This window comes from Amblyomma maculatum, chromosome 4 (assembly GCF_055883805.1).
Source record: "Amblyomma maculatum isolate TAMU_Amacu chromosome 4, ASM5588380v1, whole genome shotgun sequence".
NCBI classification, from domain to species: domain Eukaryota; kingdom Metazoa; phylum Arthropoda; class Arachnida; order Ixodida; family Ixodidae; genus Amblyomma; species Amblyomma maculatum.
The window spans coordinates 180,628,906-180,647,767 of record NC_139347.1 but is presented as its reverse complement, the minus strand read 5'-3'; the positions used below and the strand labels follow the sequence as shown (position 1 = coordinate 180,647,767).

At 41.7% G+C, this 18,862-nt stretch overlaps 1 long non-coding RNA gene across 2 annotated transcripts; it reads right to left on the bottom strand.

Annotated features, from left to right (window-relative positions):
- Positions 1–288: 288 nt before the first annotated feature.
- On the bottom strand, positions 289–18,482 carry LOC146193760 (uncharacterized). Of its 2 annotated transcripts, XR_014706474.1 has the most exons (4): positions 18,319–18,482; positions 17,863–17,972; positions 11,001–11,108; positions 289–522 (listed from the first exon to the last, which is right to left on the bottom strand). It is a non-coding gene; the product is annotated as an uncharacterized LOC146193760 (long non-coding RNA). The 2 variants fall into 2 exon arrangements; XR_014706473.1 differs by lacking the exon at positions 11,001–11,108.
- Between the last annotated feature and the right edge of the window lie 380 nt (positions 18,483–18,862).

The following is an 18,862-nucleotide window of genomic DNA, read 5'->3' as shown; positions in this document are numbered from 1 at the left end:
GGAGTTTTATTTTACTCCTTCTGATGAAATTTCATGGCCTGTTTTACATATCCTACCATTTTTTAAACCAGTTCTAGCTATATGTTTTGTAGGACTCACTTTGGCCATACCTTCCTCTGCAAAATGGTGCACAGTATTTCCACTACACTGTTCAATGGTGAATGAACAAATTTTGCTTCACTGTACAAACTTCAATATTTGTGACCAAATTTTTTCCACATTTCTTGCACCATACACACAACAGTCTGTGATGTGAAATCGGTGCTTCAATAAATAGGGACGCAAAAGCACGCTGATGACAGCTTTTATTTTCTCACAATTGCTGTGCATGCCAGCAATACATTTGGGATGTGCTCTGTGAGGTCTAGGCCCATCAGTGTTTTCGACACCACAGTCTACTTGGCATTAGATGCCCAGAACACTGCTACAAGCCAAGTGATCTTGTGATCCTGCCGCTCGACCACATCGCAGCTTGCCGAGCCGAGTGAAGCCGCTCAAGATATCCTTGCATTTTCCAGGTGCCTGCATATGGAATAAAAACAATGCAAGGAAGGTTAAAGCAAACTATAAGCAACTAAACATACTCCTAATCTCAAGTTTTCATTTTAACCTACAGCTAATGCAACAAAACAAAACTTTGTGTGAAGGCCTGGGGTCGCCACCTAGGTATGCCCTAGCAGTGGCATATCATGACCAAGTGTAGACTTTTCATTCCAAATCATTAAACAAAGCTAGTGATCTAGAAATCCACATACCTCGTTTATTCTGACTGCCAATTTGCTATACCTCAAGTGGGAATACCACTACGCTAGTCCCTCAGAGGCTAAACACAAGCCTGGCCTGCACTGGACCGTTTGTTGCTCGAGAATTGGCTTTGGATGTAGAACACGTGCAGCTGTACTGGCGAACCTCCACTCCCGCTGGAGTTTACTGAGGCCGCTTCTGCAGAGTGGCATCCATCTACAACTAAAAAGAGCGCTGCAGAATCTGAATTGGAGTAATGCAAAAGCACGGAATCTGCTGTTGATTGCTTCTGGTTGCTTAATTCACTTATTGTTTACCCATTTTATTTGGTACTTTCAAATTGTGCACCAATCCCTTCCTATGCCCTTCTTCAGCTAGACTTCCGGTTGGTTGTGTGACGTCACAGCCTCTAGCTCACACTATCCACTTCTTGTTTATTCATTTTAGTCTTTGGTACTTTCAAATTGCACAATCCCTTCCTATGTCCTTTTTCAGCTCTATTTCCAGTTGCGTGACGTCACACCTTTGACGCCACTCTAATTGACTGCCTTAACTACTTTAGTCTTTGGTACTTTGAAATTGCATGCTAATCCCTTCATATGCCCTTTTTTAGGTCGACTTCAGGTTGTGTGATGTCACATCCTTGAAGTCACCTTAGTTCACTGGTTTAATTATTTTAGTATTTGATACATTCAAATGTGGCGCCAAGCCATTAGCTAATGAGACCATTTTTGCCTTTACTGTTTCATTTTTTGCCTCTAATTAATTACCTTAATGGCCTAATAATTTTTTTGCACACATTACATCACCCTCTATCGATTAACACCACTCATTAACCTCTACGATTTCTCAATCACTCACAATTGCTACGGACACGATTTTGCATGTTTTGCCTCTAATTAATTACCTAATTAACTTATTGGCCTAATTATTATTTCGACACAACACTGTCACCCTCTATCAATTGGACCACTCATTAACCACTACCACCTCTCAATTACTCACAACTGCTGCAGAGAACTTTTACATTTTTTGCCTGTAACTAATTACCTAACTAGCTTATTGGCCTATTTTTCATCAGCAACATTATGTCAGCCTCTATCGATTGACACCACTCATTAACCTCTCACGTTTCTTAATTAGTCGCAACTGCTGCGGACACGATTTTGCGGGTGCGGTCTACGGACAGAAATCTGTGAACATAGCGAAGTAATGCTTTCGTGTCAATAACTTGAATGAATCCTTGAGTTTAGTTATATTCAGAATCCAGGTGAAGAAGGCTTTTGTGTCAAATATCAGGAAGGTCATAAAGGCACGTTCGGTGTGATGACTGTTCCTGAATCAGGCTAGCTTCAGCGATATAGTGAATAAAATCATGAAGCAGATATTGCAGTTTCTTGTTTTTCATGCCTTCCATGACCTATACTGATTTCTGACACAGCCATTGCTATGGCGTTGAAATTGAAACAGATGATGGGAGAGATTGTATTAACATATACTATACATGGAGATTGTAATCCATGTATAGTCATGCACACTGTTACAAAGACAACACAAAAAAATCGGGGGCACATTAAACTCTACCTTAAGTGTATGATGGAGCACATTGGGGCTTCCGTGTGGATTCTCATTCATGTGCAGACACTTCACTACAGGCTAAATGAGTAACCCCACAATTTATTCTATTATGTTGTGCATACTCATTAACACAGTTGTAAGCCATCACATTATGTTAGACCACATAAAGATATAGAGACCTGTTTTAACCAAGCCATCTGAACCTGCCTGAGTCACCTGGGGATGCCTGGTTGACTGGATCCAAAGAGCCTTGGATCCAGACAAAGACATGCCACCCCTAGGTCACTCGGGCACATTTAATGGCTTGGTTAAAGCCAGAATTCCTATCTGCCAACTTAGCCGTGTCATTTAGACTCGTGACGTGCACAACCACTGAGCAGTGTCCAGCCATGTCACCAGCCAACCACCACCTGCTAGAGATATGCGCATGATTTTAGCTCAAAATGCCTATATCAGATTATATCCAGAATAAAGCCATGAATGCTGTGGCATGTCTATACAATTTTAAGTTAATACTGACACTCATCAAGACCATGACAATGTAAATTTTGAAGTGACGCTGCTTTTGTAGTAATGAAATCTATCAAATGACAAATTACATAAGGGAAGCCAGCAGCCAGCGAAACTAGCAAAAGCATAAAGCAACGTTTCCCATTTTTATTCATATTTGTCTTGTTTGTACCTACTGGCAGCCAGACATGCCAGGATTATTTTATGCTAGTTGCAGCCCTCCAACTAGCAGACAATGGAGAGGTGATATGGAAGTGAAAAATTTATGCACTATTTTTAAACTGACTAGAAGGACAGGGGAGTATCATGTGACATTTCTTTTATCCGAGGGCATCATGGGTGACCTTAGCTGATCCATGGTGCCCACCTATGGCATCTTTTCAGCTGTCGCTGCTTATATACGTATAATATGCATGTGGCACTCTTTCCCACCAGGCAACTGACAATTGCAGATTTCTATTTCATAATGAACTCACTGAACTCGGATTCCTTATATATCTTTCATCTGTCAAGTGCATAGCCTCGGCTTATTTTATGGTACCATTTAATGACCTTCTCGAGTGTGACAGATCATAGCCCTCAGTACAAGCTCAGGCATGCGCATTCATGCAAGCATATCGTCAGTGTGTAAAGCACGATCTGAGTGTATGGTATTTTATTTTTCAATGCAGTGGAAATGAGGACATGCTCTGGTAATAGCTGATATATTTGAGATGTACCACATGCATGCACTATCATGTTTCACTTCAGTCATCAAAAAGCAATGTTTCTCAAATGGGAGTCACAATTTTAGGAGTCGCAAAACATATGTAAAAAAAAAATTGAAAGGTCATGCAATAGCTTTGACCCAGCTAGACACAGCTTTAAATGGCTAAAAGGGCACAGGTTTAAAGCTGATTTTAGTTTCTCAAAGCTCAACATAAAAGGAGTGCGGAAACAGGGAGCATGAGAGAGAGAGCATCAATGGGATTTGTCGATGCCAGCATCGGTGAAGCTCGAACTTTGGCTCCATTGCTGGATGGGAATGCAGTGCAGTCTTAGGAATCAATCTGGGGAAAAGAGGACACTATGTGGTAGAGCTGACACGAAAGTGTGTCTGTTGCATGCAGTCATCCATGCATAACGTCGATAAGAATGTTTTTAATATGCAAGCGCCTCTACCATAAATAAAAGTTAAGCTGCACACAGCAGGTTTGAATTCTTTATGCAATTGGGGCTGGTAAAAAAGCAGCCAATGGTGTGTGCTGTGCCGTCACTGTGAAGAAACTGCTAGCATGACCAACGTGACAGTCCTTGCATGTTGGTGTCCATGCATGATGGCTCACATGGGGAAGATTGGGAACGAATAAAGTGATAGTGCATGAATTGGTCATTTCTCAAATATTTGAGTGTTTTCCAAAACACGTCCTTTTTCCACTTTGCAGAAAAATGAAATGAAGATGTGAAAAATGAGTGCACTCATGATACTGATGTACATGTACTAATTAATATGCCTCCTGACTAAACATGGGGAGCTGCAATCCGCGCTAATGCTCGAGAAAGCCCTAAAATAGCAAGCTATGTAAAATAAACTGAGTATGGACTTGAGAGATGAAACGCATTTTACAAATCAATCGGCTTAATGCGGATAGTATGACGCAAACATATGCACTTTTAAATGGTGAGAAGAGATATGTTGCCCCACATACACAAAATAAGTAAACAATGGCAATGGAAAGACACACATGATGTCCACCACGAGTGGCAGAAATAAGAACTATCCTTGAGATTGTGTTCAATGAAGTACCGCACATGCTCACCACTTCCATATCACCTCTGTCGTCTGCTAGCTACCCAAGCACAGCCCGCACTAAATCGTCCTTGTGAGAGCCTGGCATCCAGCAGCATATCGTCGAGAAAATATGAACGCATTCTGGAGCAACCAAAAGTAGCCCCCCCCCCTCCCTACACACAGAAAAATGCAAGAGCTGGCTCCACGCTCGGGCGCCCCTTAGGCTAATGAGATAACTTAAGTGCAGTGAAAAGGCAGCACATATGCGGAAACTAACAATGAAAAAGAAGAGTAAGTGTGACGAATGTCTCTTAAACGTAATTTATATTCATTATTTTACCTGTTTTTGCTATGCTTTTGGTCATTTATTTTTAATGTGACAGTATTGAAGGCCCCATTCTCCCCAAAATCTTCCATTATTGTTGACAATGTGGTGAGCAAATAGTCATAAGCAGGGTTCTAGCATTTGGTAATAAGCAGGTGACATTTTTGTGGGTCAGGCATTGATTTTTGGTGTTAGTTTGTGTGGCATCATGAGGCCGCATGAGATGCCGAATTGCCAGGAGCTCCTTACGATTGAAAGGTGAGATGGCAATCAAGCCCCTCCGAGTCGCATTTTTGTACAATGTTGTTAAAGCAAGTATATATATCTATGTCAGGTTGTCTTTCAGATAATGTGGTAGCTTATCACTGTATGCTAATAAATGTTTGAAATAAATGGATCAGTGACGAAGCAACTAGCAGCATACCCTTAAAGGCAGACTTTAGGTATCCCTGCAGGTTTTAAAATTAGGTTTAATTTATTTTTCCGAGATTTCTTAACACCTCCTTTCCTTCCGGACTTGGTTTCCATTTGTAGCACCGTGTCGATTTAAGGTGGTCTCTGTTCCTGAAAGGGTGGAAAAATGAGCTAGCTGGCAGTTCATCTCGGGGGAAAAAAAACCACACTCTTAAGACAAGGACAAAGCGCTGTGTTGTCATCTCTTTCTTTGTCGATGTCTTAGGAGTGCGGTTTATTTTTTTCCCAAGCTCTCTGTTCTTACTGAGTTTTTTCATTCCACCCCAGATGCATTACCTACAGCAATGAAGAAGATGAATTTGTTTATGCATTATCGCCTACTGTTGTTTTTATTTTTTTAAACCTAATTTAACAGCTGCCACATGTGTGCGTATTCGATATGTCAGACTAAAGAGAAAATCCTCGACAGCTTGGTACCGGTGAGTACTTATGGAACTTGTTGGTACTGGTTTCATTACTTTTTTGTAGCTCTAAAGTAGAGCCCACCTATATTGGCCTCAGCTATAACAAATGCTTATTGTGAACAAGGGTGGAGCTACTGTCAAAATATGTGTTTATAGCCTTGAGTTTGAGACAAAAAAACTACTGAGGTCACCCTGCTTTGTTGTAATGAACAACAATGCACCATTTAGTCACCCTACTGTCAAAGCATGCATGAAGGTCAGAGTACATCCTAACTCCCATTATCACCCTCAAAGAAAGTGTCGAGCATGTAAAAAACAGTGCAAGAAACTATAAATCAGAAGCACTAGTAAAGTTAACCACTGCCCGAGCACATGCTTACAGGCTACAAGGTCAATCAGTCGGTCCGTCAGTGTGCCGGCTAGGCAAAACTTCTGAAGTGTGAGCAGAATCAGAGTAGCAGCAGCTTCACTCATGCTATTCTACACTGGCAGTGATCAACCACTAACAGGGCTTTGAGAAGTTTGAATACGAGCCACGGAGTATGCTTCATTAGTCAAACTGGTCACATGACAATGTGTCACCTGCCCAACTGGATCTGCACCTTCTCCATTACTGGAGTGTGCAGATAGCACACAGAGCAAATAATCTGCACCTCTCCTTTGTAGGTAGAGCAGTGCACACTCATCAATTGAAACTAGACAGCAGCCGATGGTGTTATGCTAAAGAGCCACTTCCTGCCAGGCTTGTTGGTATGTGCAGATCTACTTGTGCAGAAAGGTTGCTTCAAAAGTAGAGCAACGGCGACTGGGTATCAGTTTAATTAAAGCTCGATGTGCAGCTAGAATGCTTTAAACAAAAACTATGCGTACAATTGATGTTCTGCATGCACATGTGCTTGGTTAGCCTTTAACTGTTGAGGGTTGATGACAAAAACGCCGACCCACCTTACCACCAGCTGCCATGAACACCTCAACTGCTTTATTATTGCATTCCTAAAGGCAAATTGCTTTACGTTGCTAGTGGGGACTCAATAAGTATGCTTATTACGGTTGCCTGTGCATAGTGTCACTTTCCCTAGTAGCCTGAAATAACAGACGGATGCATTGCTACAGGCAGACAACAGATATCTTTCAGCAGGGTGGCAAGAAGGGAGAGGTAGACTGCAGACTATCTTTGCATAATGCAGCCTAGCACTTTGCCGAGTGTAAATACTGAGAAAAGGCAACCCTTTTATGCAATACATTTTCTCAAAAAAGCCTAAACGACCTGATCATACATACCAAAAAAATGTGGTCGGGCGGCAGTTAACTTCACTAGCAATGCCTACTGCCTTATTGTTTCTGCATACTAGACACTTTCTTTGAGAGCGATAACGGAAGGTAGGATATGCTCTGATGTTCATGCATGTTTTGACAGCGGGATGACTTTACGGTGCATTGTTGTTCAATATAACAAAGCAGGGCAACCTCGGTCGTTCTTTTTATCTAAAACACATAAGAAAAAAATATATAATACCACAACATTAAGTGGTAAGGCATAAACAAAGAGGCATGTCCTTCATTACTGTAGGTCATGCATCTGAGGTGAAATGAAAAAGCTCAGTAAGAACAGAGAGGTTGAGAAAAAATATGAGCGCATTTTTGAGACATGAACAAAAAATGACAACACAGCACTTTGTCGAGTGTGCCATCATTTTTTCCTTCCCAATATGAACCAACAACTAGCCCGTTCTTCCACCCTTGCAAGAAATGAGACTACCTTAAATCCACACGATTATAAATAAAAACCAAATCCGGAACGAAAACAGGTGCTAAAAACAGCCCTCGGATAAATTAAAATTAAGACCTGGAGGGATACTTAAAGTCTGCCTTTAAGGGTATAATGTGGTAGTGTGACTGTCTCCAGTCTGCATTTCTACAAGGTGACCCTCATTTTCCTACCTGCATACTGCTATTCGCTTCGTCACTGATCCATTTATCCCAAACATTCATTAGCATTCAGTGATAAGCTACCACATTATCTGAAAGACAACCTCACATATATATATATACCTGCTTTAGCAACATTGTACAAAAGTGCGACTCGGAAGGGCTTGATTGCCATCTCACCTTTAAATCGTAAGGAGCTCCAGGCAATTCGGCATCTCATGCGACCTCATGATGCCACACAAACTAACACCAAAAATCAATGCCTGACCCACAAAAATGTCACCTGCTTATTACCAAATGCTAGAACCCTGCTCATGACTATTTGCTCACGACGTTGCCAACAACAATGCAAGATTTTGGGGAAACGGGGCCTTCAATACTGTCACATTAAAAATAAATGACCAAAAACACAGCAAACACAGGTAAAATAATGAACATAAATTACATTTAAGAGACATTTGTCACGCTTACTCTTTTTTATCGTTAGTTTCCGCATACACGCCGCCTTGTCACTAGGCTTAAGTTATTAGCCTAAGGGGCGGCCGAGCGTGGAGCCAGCTCTCACATTTTTCTGTGTGTATGGGGGGGGGTATTTTTTTTCTGATGATATGGTGCTGGATGCCACACTCTCACAAGGACGATTTAGTGTGGGTTGCGCTTGGGCAGCTAGCAGACGACAGAGGTTATATGGAAGTGGTGAGCACGTGCGGTACTTCAGTGAACACATTTCCTACAATCTCAAGGATAGTGCTTATTTCTGCCAGTCGTGGTGGACATCTTGTGTGTCTTTCCATTGCCATTACTTATTTTGTGTATGTGGGGCAACATATCTCTTCTCACCATTTACAAGTGCAGATGTTTGCATCATACTATGCTCATTAAATCGATTTATTTGCAAAATATCTCTCAAGTCCGTACTCAGCTTATTTTACTTGACTTGCTGTTTGAGGACCTTCTCGAGCATTGCCGTGGGTTGCAGCTCCCAGTACTCGAGAAGGTACATTAATAAGTGCATGTACCGTGTTTGCCAAAAGTAACCAGGCTGGATGTTTTTCTTCTTGCTTGTATTCTGAAGCTACCATGGATCCCCTGAGGATCATAACTTTTTGGTAAGTGAAGACAGGAGCTCTCATTTATTTTGCACCAATTTACAGCATCAGAAGTTTTGTGAATTCTCTGCTAACAGACTGAGAAGCGGAACACGCAGCCTGGTTACTTCTGGCAAAGACAGTACATCAGTATCATGAGTGCATTAATTTTTCACGTCTTTATTTCATTTTTCTGCACAGTGAAAAAAAGGAAGTGTTTTCGAAAACACTCAGAAATATTTGAGAAATGCCAAATGCATGCACTATCTATCACCTTATTTTTTCCCAATCTTCCCCGTGTGAGCCATCATGCATGGAAAACAACATGCAAGGCCGTACTGCCACGCTGGTCATGCTGGCAGTTGTTCCCCACAGTGAAGGCACAGCACACACCATTGGCTGCTTTTGTACCAGCCCCAATTGCATAATGAATCCAAATCAGAGGTGTGCTGCTAGTTTTATTAAAGTAGAGGCGCTTTCATTTTAAAAACATTCTTATTACTGCGGACAGAAGACTATACACGGTCGAGCGTCGTCTGAAGTGCTGGCTGCAATATCAAAGGACAAATTTTTTTTTCTTTGCAGGGAGGGGGGGGGGATGAGTTGATTGACTCAGTGGCCGACCCTCAGACGAAAGTGCTTGATGAAGATGCTACTGCACAAAAGCAATATAGAATAAGGCATGTTTTCTTCAGCATAAGGCACGGTCACAGTCAGCTTATCAGCTTTAGCTTATCGACGCACGATTTTTCGCATTACACTGGCGACGACACCAGCACGACCAGCGGTCACCTATTACCGTAGTGAGGTTTTCGGCCTCGCGACACCGACGGAACTGATCAACGGAAGGTTGTCAAGAGGTATCGCTTTGTTAAAAAGTTTTGTCTGCTCCTTTAATGTTGCAAGGTATGCTCTCGCCTCAAGGTAATGCTTGCTTACTCTTAGTTTTTGGACCGAAAGAGCAACGGCAATACCTCAGCAGTCAGGAACATAATGCTAACCCCTCCCCACTTTCGTGGCGCAGGTACACGGTGGAAAGAAACGGACAAGTACCTTTTTATATGCGTGAGCGCTTGTTGCTTAAACAAGCTAAATCTCATAGCGTAAGAATAATATGCTTCTGATTGTATGCTGAATTATACAGCATGAGCCTGTCCATTTCAGCCTCCTCGGCAACCTCTAGACGAAGCCAAAAACAAGTCCGAGGATCACTAAAGTCGCGTATTATAGTACAGGCTTTTCAAAGAAAAGAGAATATGCGAATAAAATATTTTTGCTGAAAAAAAAAATCTGTGACCACCATCCAAGCATGAATGCAAAAGTGCAGCCTACATAGCCTACATTGCGAATAGCAGAAGACATGGGAATGATATCTCATAACGTCAGCGGCCAATGGTTGTGACCAGAAAGCCAATTTCAATAATAATAAAAATTATTTTTAGAACTATCTGCTGCACCGAATGAGCTCAAATTTCGAGGATTTATAATTTAACGTGTGAGGAGTGAAATGCAATAACCAGTTTATGCTCAGTTGTTAGCTGTCGTGACCACCTTAACGAATCAAGTGAAACGTGATAGTGCATGCATGCCTTACATCTTAAAATATTTCTGAGCAATTACCAAAGTATGTCCTTTCCACTGCGCTAGAAAAGTAAATACCGAACACTCAGACCGTGTGTCGCATGCTGACGATATACTTGCATGAATGCGCATGCCTGAGTGCACAGGGAATTGAGGTCTGCTCTCATCCTCAAGGTCCTCGAACAATGCTGTAAAATAATTGATGCTAGAACTTGACAGATCAAATATAATTTGCAAATCCTAACTCATTAAGCTCGATATGGAATGATCATCTGATCTTGTAAATTATGTAATGGGAGACAATGTCACACACATACAAAATATGTCATCATCATCAGCCTGATTATACCCACTGCAGGGCGAAGGCCTCTCCCATATTTCTCCACTTAACCCGGTTCTGTGCTAGCTGCATCCACTTGACTCCTGCGAACTAAATATGTATGCGGCGACAGTTAAAGATGTAATAGATGAGCACTGCAGATCAGCTGAAATGAGCACCTGTCTGCACATTATTAAAGACACCCCAAAAACAAAAGAAAATTTCACCCGAAGCTCTGCGGTCCTAGTCAATAAAAACAGCCGCAGACATTACTCACCCATCGCCTCTTCATTGTTTGCTAGTTGGATGCGAGCAGCCAACGTAAAATCATCCTGGCAAGTCTAGCAGCCAGCAGGTAGCCCGGAACTGTCCACCTGGAGAAAGACTAACGCCAGAGCAACCCTAGTAAACAAATGGCTGGGCTGTACTCAGGTGACCTGCGGACAGTGGATAATCTAACAGGCCCACTGATATACACAATGACAGTCAAGGAAAGAATACATATCATCAAATATAAAGCAAAGTCAACTAGTGTATTACAAAAAAGCAGCATTGAAGAACTGTGATTGAGTCCCCTTGAGTACAATTACATGTTTAGGAACAGAACAGATACAGTGACTTATAAACAAGAATTACTGATTTTCATGTGCTGCCAAGCAGAAGCACACCTGCTGGAAGGGCACAAGATCAACCAGTTCACTAATTATTGCCATTACTTAACAACACAAGACCAATGACAACAAAATTATTAAACCAAGCATTGGCTGGAAGGAAGTGCTTGAGAACTCTACACTCAATCAGTGTCACATGCTGCATGGCAGCAATAGCAATAAATCAGTTGTCAAAATAAGGTAGTGATCCATTTTATGCAATTACCTACACAGATCATTCTCTCAAGATTAAATAAGGAGTGCAACAATTAACACACACCTAGCATGGAAGGCAATAGTAGGCCTGTAGTAACTGCACTTAGTCACAAAGTGATTGGTCAAGAGGTTGTACATGGGTTGAATAGCATGCCCACATCTGCTACACTGTTCTTTAAGGATGTTACTCCACATTAGCACACTTCAGATGAACAGGCAGGATGAGTAGACAAACGGCCTTGCTCATATTTTATGTTCTGAAGACTGTCCTATACAGCAAACAATTGAAGAAATGCAATTTAAGCACTGGCCAAACACGCCCATTTATGGATAGTTCATTTCTCACTTTCTGATGTGAATGCTTTTTCGATCTGTAAAATGGACAGTTATCAACATGCATTGCTTAGAGCTTCAGCATGGCTACGGACCTACAAGGCTGTCGCGATACCTCAAGCGACAAGATTCTGAATTAGAGGGACGTCACTGGACAGCGCACTACAGAAAAGCAACTGGAGTGGCTGAGGCTTCAGAGGGCATAATCATACACACTTACCGGGATGAAGACCAAATCAAAGATGGTTCCCGCTATCTCACCAAAAAGCAACCAAAAAGAATTTACAAATTGTTGCCTCTGTTAGTGACAGCCTGTTCATAACAGGGGGTGAGATAAGGGCTGCCCTGAGCCTTAATGTGTCAGATAAATTTATTAGGCAAAGGCGTGATAAAGCAGGATTCAGATAGGATGGCTACACAAAAGCCCTAACTTTAAGGCCGTACTGGGTGGGCCTGTACTGGGTGGGCCTAGAAACAAAAAGAGTGCTGCCTAGTTGCTAAAAAGTAAATGATTATACTTTTGTCTTTTGACCTGTGGCTTGCTTTCTTATATACCATGTTTGTTTTGCTGCCAAGGCTCTAACTTTCATTAAATACTGCTATTTTAAGGTATGATCCCCTTTATGTCAATGGCCTCAGGCCAAGTACTCAACAATCCTTAAACATGTGAAGGGGGGGGGGGGGGGGGGGGAGGTTACCACAAAGACAGCCTCTCACCTCTTCCCTGCATTGATGGTCAGCTGAGCTCCCAAGCTTATTTTGTAATCATTGCCACCAGCTCCTTTCTCACCTGCTAGAAGGACCTTGCAAGGATAGAAAAAGTTGTCCGGCTAGTGGTGTTGATTCATGATTGACAGTGCTTAATTAACCACGCGGACAGAGTAAACACATAAAAGACGAACACAGGCTCTGAACTTTAACCTTTTTCTGGAACCACCGATACTCTGCTTATATACCCATAAAGGCACCGACTAGTGGTGATTTTCGACACTTGTGACAAATAAAAACAAAAAGAAGTACCGTAAGAGCAAACCCGAACAAGGGGAGAACAAAATAGGCAAACATTTTTTAAGCCGCCAACACGTGGAACAACGAACTAATAGCAGCAAAAAAAAAAAAGAAATGCTATGGTAACAGAAAATGGGTAATAGAGGTCAGCTAACAATTAACACAGCAAAACGCATGAGATGAAGTACACTAAAACTGAAAGAAAAGGAGCATGACAAGAAAGATGAAGCCAACAATTGACCGCTAAATGCAGAAGATGAGCACTAAATAGGTAAAACAAAGCAAATGAAGGAAACGCTCATGAGCAACAAGGGTGAAGTCCACAATTACATTGCGAAAGGATGAAGATGAGGTGCATAAAACTAAACAATAAAGATAAAATGTCAAGAAATGAATTCAACAAATGTTATAAAGCTAAAATAGGCTAGATTAGAGAAGTCCATAACGAAAGGCAATATTTTTTTCCAAGAGTGAAATGGAGGGCGTGCTAACACAATCATCCTTGAGCCTCAAAATCTTGGCAGCTTTAACTATTTCATGTGTCAGCTTATACCGATGTGTTTTTAACACAGATTTTTTTCGAAGATTGGGTGGCATGGCTTCTTTGAGTCAGTTCCTGCAGTGGACGGGCAGATTCGTGGGGGATATACCTGATATGTTATTTTAATGCTCCGTTAGCCTTCATCGGCCAGTTTGATCCATGTATAGCTTACGGCAAGTGAAAGGCTTAGAGTGAGCGCCTTCGGCACGTGCTGCTAAGGGTTTTCTGCGCTTCTTAGTGCGGCCTCTTTTTTTTTTGCTTTTCTTTTTCATTAACGATTCAACAAAGCTGCAATAGTTGCTCGGGGGCAGAAAACAACGTCGACTCCTGCTTTCTTTTCACTCGTCGTAAGGTTGTGGGAAATTTCGTGCATGTAAGGAATCCCTGCAACATTATCGCGTTGCCTATGTGCTTCAGCCAGTGGTTCAGTTTTTTGCACTTGGTGTTTTTTTCAGCACTTTTTCTGCGATAGTGGAATGGACTTGGTACCCTGATTGCGTGAGCCTGCATACCTTTTTCAAGAAGCTTTCTTGCAATTTGTGCTCGCATGACTTGTTCAAGGCGTTGACAAGGGCAGACTGGATGATATTTGTTCTAACCAGCTTTGAACGAGCGGAGTCATATGATAGGAAGGGCTTGTTGCCCCTTGGTTCAATTGCCCAGCTCACGTGACTGGGTGTAAAAAGATGCTTAGTTCCAGGAAGCACATGGAATCATTGTCTGGCATTTCTTGCTTTAATTCAAGGGGAGCCAGGATACTCTTAAAGGCACTCAAAACTTCAGGTACTTCATGAAAAAAGGTTTCTATGTCACAGCCTAAAATAACTAAGAAGTCGTCCCCAAAGCGGAAAATTGTTTGAACTCGTGAGTTTTCAAAGTGATTCCTGAGACTACTGTCATGCATAACTAAGAACAGACCACTGAGCAAGGGAGTAAGTAATACATGATATGATGCAGATCCCATGCTTTTGGATAAGGTGTGAATCATTCCATTCTGCAAATGTTTATTTTAGATACACAGAAAGCAATTCTAAGAGACCATCTACAGAGACACCACACTCACTCTGGGAGGATATGGTTCCATGTCTGTCAGTAGCTTTGCGAACGCATTTCATGAGGTCCATCTGGAGGTATAGAATAAAACAAGCCTTTTGCATTTATAGAAAAGGCATGATAGGCTTTGTTTCTTTTCCCGTTCAAAAACCTAATGACTACATCTGTATTCTTTACCAGAAAGAAATCATCGATAGAAAGCAATTTCAGGTTGCCTTGCAAATACATAGTGACGTCTTTCTGCCAGATATACCTCTCGTGCCCTCTGTGCGTTACTGTTTCGGAGGATACCTGGCAGAAAGACGTCGCTACGTATTTACAAGGCAACCAGAAATTGCTTTCTATCGATGATCCCTTTCTGGTAAAGAATGCAGATGAAATCATTAGGTCTTTGAACTGGAATAGAAAGAAAGCGTACAGTGTTTTTTCTACAGATGTTAAAATTATTTTATCCTATACCTCAAGATGGGGGACCTCATGAAATGTGTTCGTGAAGCTATCGACAAACCTGGAGCCGTATCCTTCCAGATTGTGTGGTGTCTCTGTAGATAATTTCTTGGTTATGCTTTCTGTGTACCTAAAATCAACATTTGTAGAATGAAATGGTTAACACTATATCCAAAGTCACAGGATCTGCATTTTATCATGTATTGCCCCGTTCTCAGTGATCTGTTCTTAGCTATGCATGACAGAAGTCTCACGAACCACTTCAAACACTAACAAGTTAAAAATATTTTCTGCTTTGTGCATGATTTCTTAGTTCTTTTCGACTGTGACAAGGAAGCCTTTTTTTTTCATGAAGTACCTGAAATTTTTAGTGTCCTTAAGAGTGCCCTGGCTCCCCTTAAATTTATGCACGAAATGCCGGACAATGATTCCATGCACATCCTGGAACTAAGAATCTTTACATCCAGTTATGTGTGCCGGGCATTTGGACCAAGGGAAAACAATCCCTTCCTAACATGCAACTCCGCTCGTTCCAAAGCTGTCAAAAGAAATATCATCCTGTCTGCCCTTGTCAACGCCTTGAACAAGTCATGCGAGCACAAATTGCAAGAAAGCTTCTTGAAAAAGGTATCCAGGCTCACGCAATCAGGGTACCCATTACAAGTCCTCTCCACTGTCGTAGAAAAAGTGCTGAAAAACACCAAGTGCAAAAACACAACCACTGGCTGAAGTGCACAGGCCACGCAAAAAGGTTGCAGTGATTCGTTCCATGCACCAAATTTCCCACAACCTTACGATGAGTGAAAAGAAAGCAGGAGTTGACGTTCTTTTCTGCCCCTAAGCAACTATTGCAGCTTTCGTGGATCGTTAATGAAAAAGAAAAGATGCCGCACCAAGAAGCACAGAAAACCCTTAGCAGCATGTGCAGAAGGCGCTCACTATAAGCCTTTCACTTGCCGTAAGGTATACATGGACAAACAAGCCGATGCATCAATGAAAGGCTAATGGAGCATTAAAATGACTTATCAGGTATATCTCCCAGGAATCTGCCCGTCCACTGCAGGAACTGACTCAAAGAAGCCATGCCACCCAATCTTTGAAAAAAAAAAAGTGTTAAAAACACATTGGTAAAGCTGACACATGAAATAGTCGAAGCTGCCAAGATTTTGAGGCTCAAGGATGATTGTGTTAGCACCACCTCCATTTCACTCTTGGGAAAAGAGATTGCCTTTCTTTATGGACTTCTCTAATCTAGCCTGGTTTTAGCTTTGTTACATTTGTTGAATTCATTTCTTGACATTTTATTCTTGTTTGGTTTTATGCACCTCATCTTCATCCTTTCGCTATCTTAATTGTTGACTTCACCCTTGTTGATCATGCGCGTTTCGTTCATTTGCTTTGGTTTAGCTATTTAGTACTGCTTGTGTTCTGCATTTGGCAATGTCAATTGTTAGCTTCATTTTTGTTGTTCATGACGCTTTTTTTTTCAGTTTTAGTGCACTTCATCTTATGCGTTTTGCTGTGCTAATTGTTAGCTTGACCTCTGCTACCCATTTTCTGCTCCCCTTCCACATTTGTATTTTTTTTTGTTCTTATTAGTCCACTTTCCATGTGTTGGCGGCTTAAAAGATAACTTGCCTATTTCATTCTCTCCTCGTTCAGGTTTGTCGTTTCGGTACTTCTTTTGGTTTTTATTTGTCACATTAGTTTTTGTTGCCACAAGTGTCAAAAATCGCCACTTGTCTGTGCCTTTATGGGTATATAAGCAGAGTATTAGCAGTTACAGAATAAAATTGAAGTTCAGCACCTGTGTTCGTCATTTATGTGTTTTTTACTCTGGCCATGTGGTTAAGCGCTGTCAATCATGGTTTACAAGAATGGGCATTTTCTGCCGCAGCATTCTTTCCCTATCCTCACGGCGCACATTGTGAAAGTGCACCTTGAAAAGCTTTGTAGCCCATTACACTAGCTTGGCTTCCTAAGGTCGCTGTTATGAAAGCCACTGAAAACATTTCAGGCATTAAAAGCCAATTTGCAAAAAATGGTCCTGCACATTGCAAATTCTGATGAGTTATGGAAGGCCATCAAAAGTGCATGGAAAGAGCTGAAGACGATGCAACACTGTCGTGCCAGTGCTCTATGACTCCTTGCCATGCCAAGTCTGCTGTCGTAGAGCTCGGCGATGACTTCCTCAGCTACTCAACTTCCTTTGTGCACACAACATTGGTCCCCACCCTCATTTTCTTTTTTTTTTTGTGTGTGTGTGTTTCAGCAAGCACGCAGCAGGTCACTGAAATGTTTCCTGATTTTTTTTTTTTGAGATGTAGGACATTTTGCATTATTTTGCACAGCAACAAAGAATATTCTTTATGACTCAACACTTAATTCGTGAGGCATTCTTAGCAGCTTCTCTTTCTTATGAGCATGACCTAAATAGCAACTTTACTTTTTTGAGGTTTCAAAGTGGCTTTATAGCAGCATGTCTGCAGCTATAAAAAAAGTATGCGTACTGTTTATAAGTGACTTTTCTGCAGAAGAAAAAGGTATGCCAGGAAGTGAAAAATGAGCAATTCATTTTCTTGGGATTAACTTACGATTACTTTCTTGATTGGCTGCTACACACGACACTAATCTTCAGAACATAAAGTGCAAGCAAACACATTCGCATACTCAAGCTGCTTGCCCATCTGAAGTGCCCTAATATGCAATGACGTACTTAGAGAGAACAGCCTAGGAGACCATGGCAACAGCTGACCGCACTTTGTGGGCATGTGCTTAGCCTTAGGCCGCGGTTCCTCCACTTGTACAGCATAGGTAGGCAAATAAAGCATTTATCACCATTAATCATGGTAGTGCCTTTTGAGAGTCATGTGACGGAAGAACACACTTACGAGCTTAATGCTGTTCACGGGACGCCTTTAGCAACCAAGCAAGCATCCACCCTGAGCAAGCAGCTGTCTTCCAGGAGAACATTTTCAAAAACGTCTATGTCAGTGTACACCTGGAAGTGCAAGGAACAAAACTGTAATGCCTCACTCAACCGGACGTAAACGTGACTGCCGATGCATATTTGTGATGATAAAAAATGGAAGTTATTAAAATATGTATGCACAAGAACACATACTTCTGTGTCTACGGAAGAAAGTTAGCGGTTACAGCACTGCCAAAACAAATAGCGCCTACGCGCCTCCCATGTTCGAACAAGCGACAATGCCACTGCTCCCAGTACAAGAAAATAGCGCTTGGTAAAACTGAGGCTTCAAAATATATGCTAATGAACAGAAATCTACACGCTTTTGCGCGTATTTTAAACTTGCAGTTGCGGGAAAAAAAAAAGCGAGCCTTACCTGAATGACTCCATTATTGTCCGGAGACCGTTGATGCCGTTGGCGAGCGAGCATTGAAAGCAAGTTGCAGGTCATATCCTGTGTGGGCGCTGCAAATGGTGAACACTGCGAAGCCTTCAGGCTTGCTATGCATTTCATAATGATATAACAGGGTAGTTTAAGAGGTCAAGCCGGCGGCATTAAAGGATTGCTAAGCGAAATACGATACAACTGACAGGCTGCAAAAACAAACTACGCACAGCTAACGCAGCGCTTGAACTGAACAAGGAGAGCCACAGTTGCGCAACGCAAAAAAAAAAAAAGAAGAGGGAGCGTGAGTTTGATAACTATCAAGTATTTGTAAATGCATAAATTATTTGCAAATAATAAAGTTCATTTGTGAAGTTAGATGGCTGTAGGTTATTCATTTTTCATGTAACTTTGGTTTGAGCAGTTGACAGTTTCGTAGTTGAAAATAGGAGCCGACGACACGCCTGGAAGCCTTTACCCTTGATAGCTGATTACTACTATTTAATGCGGTATCACGCAGACAGGAGGAAAAAAT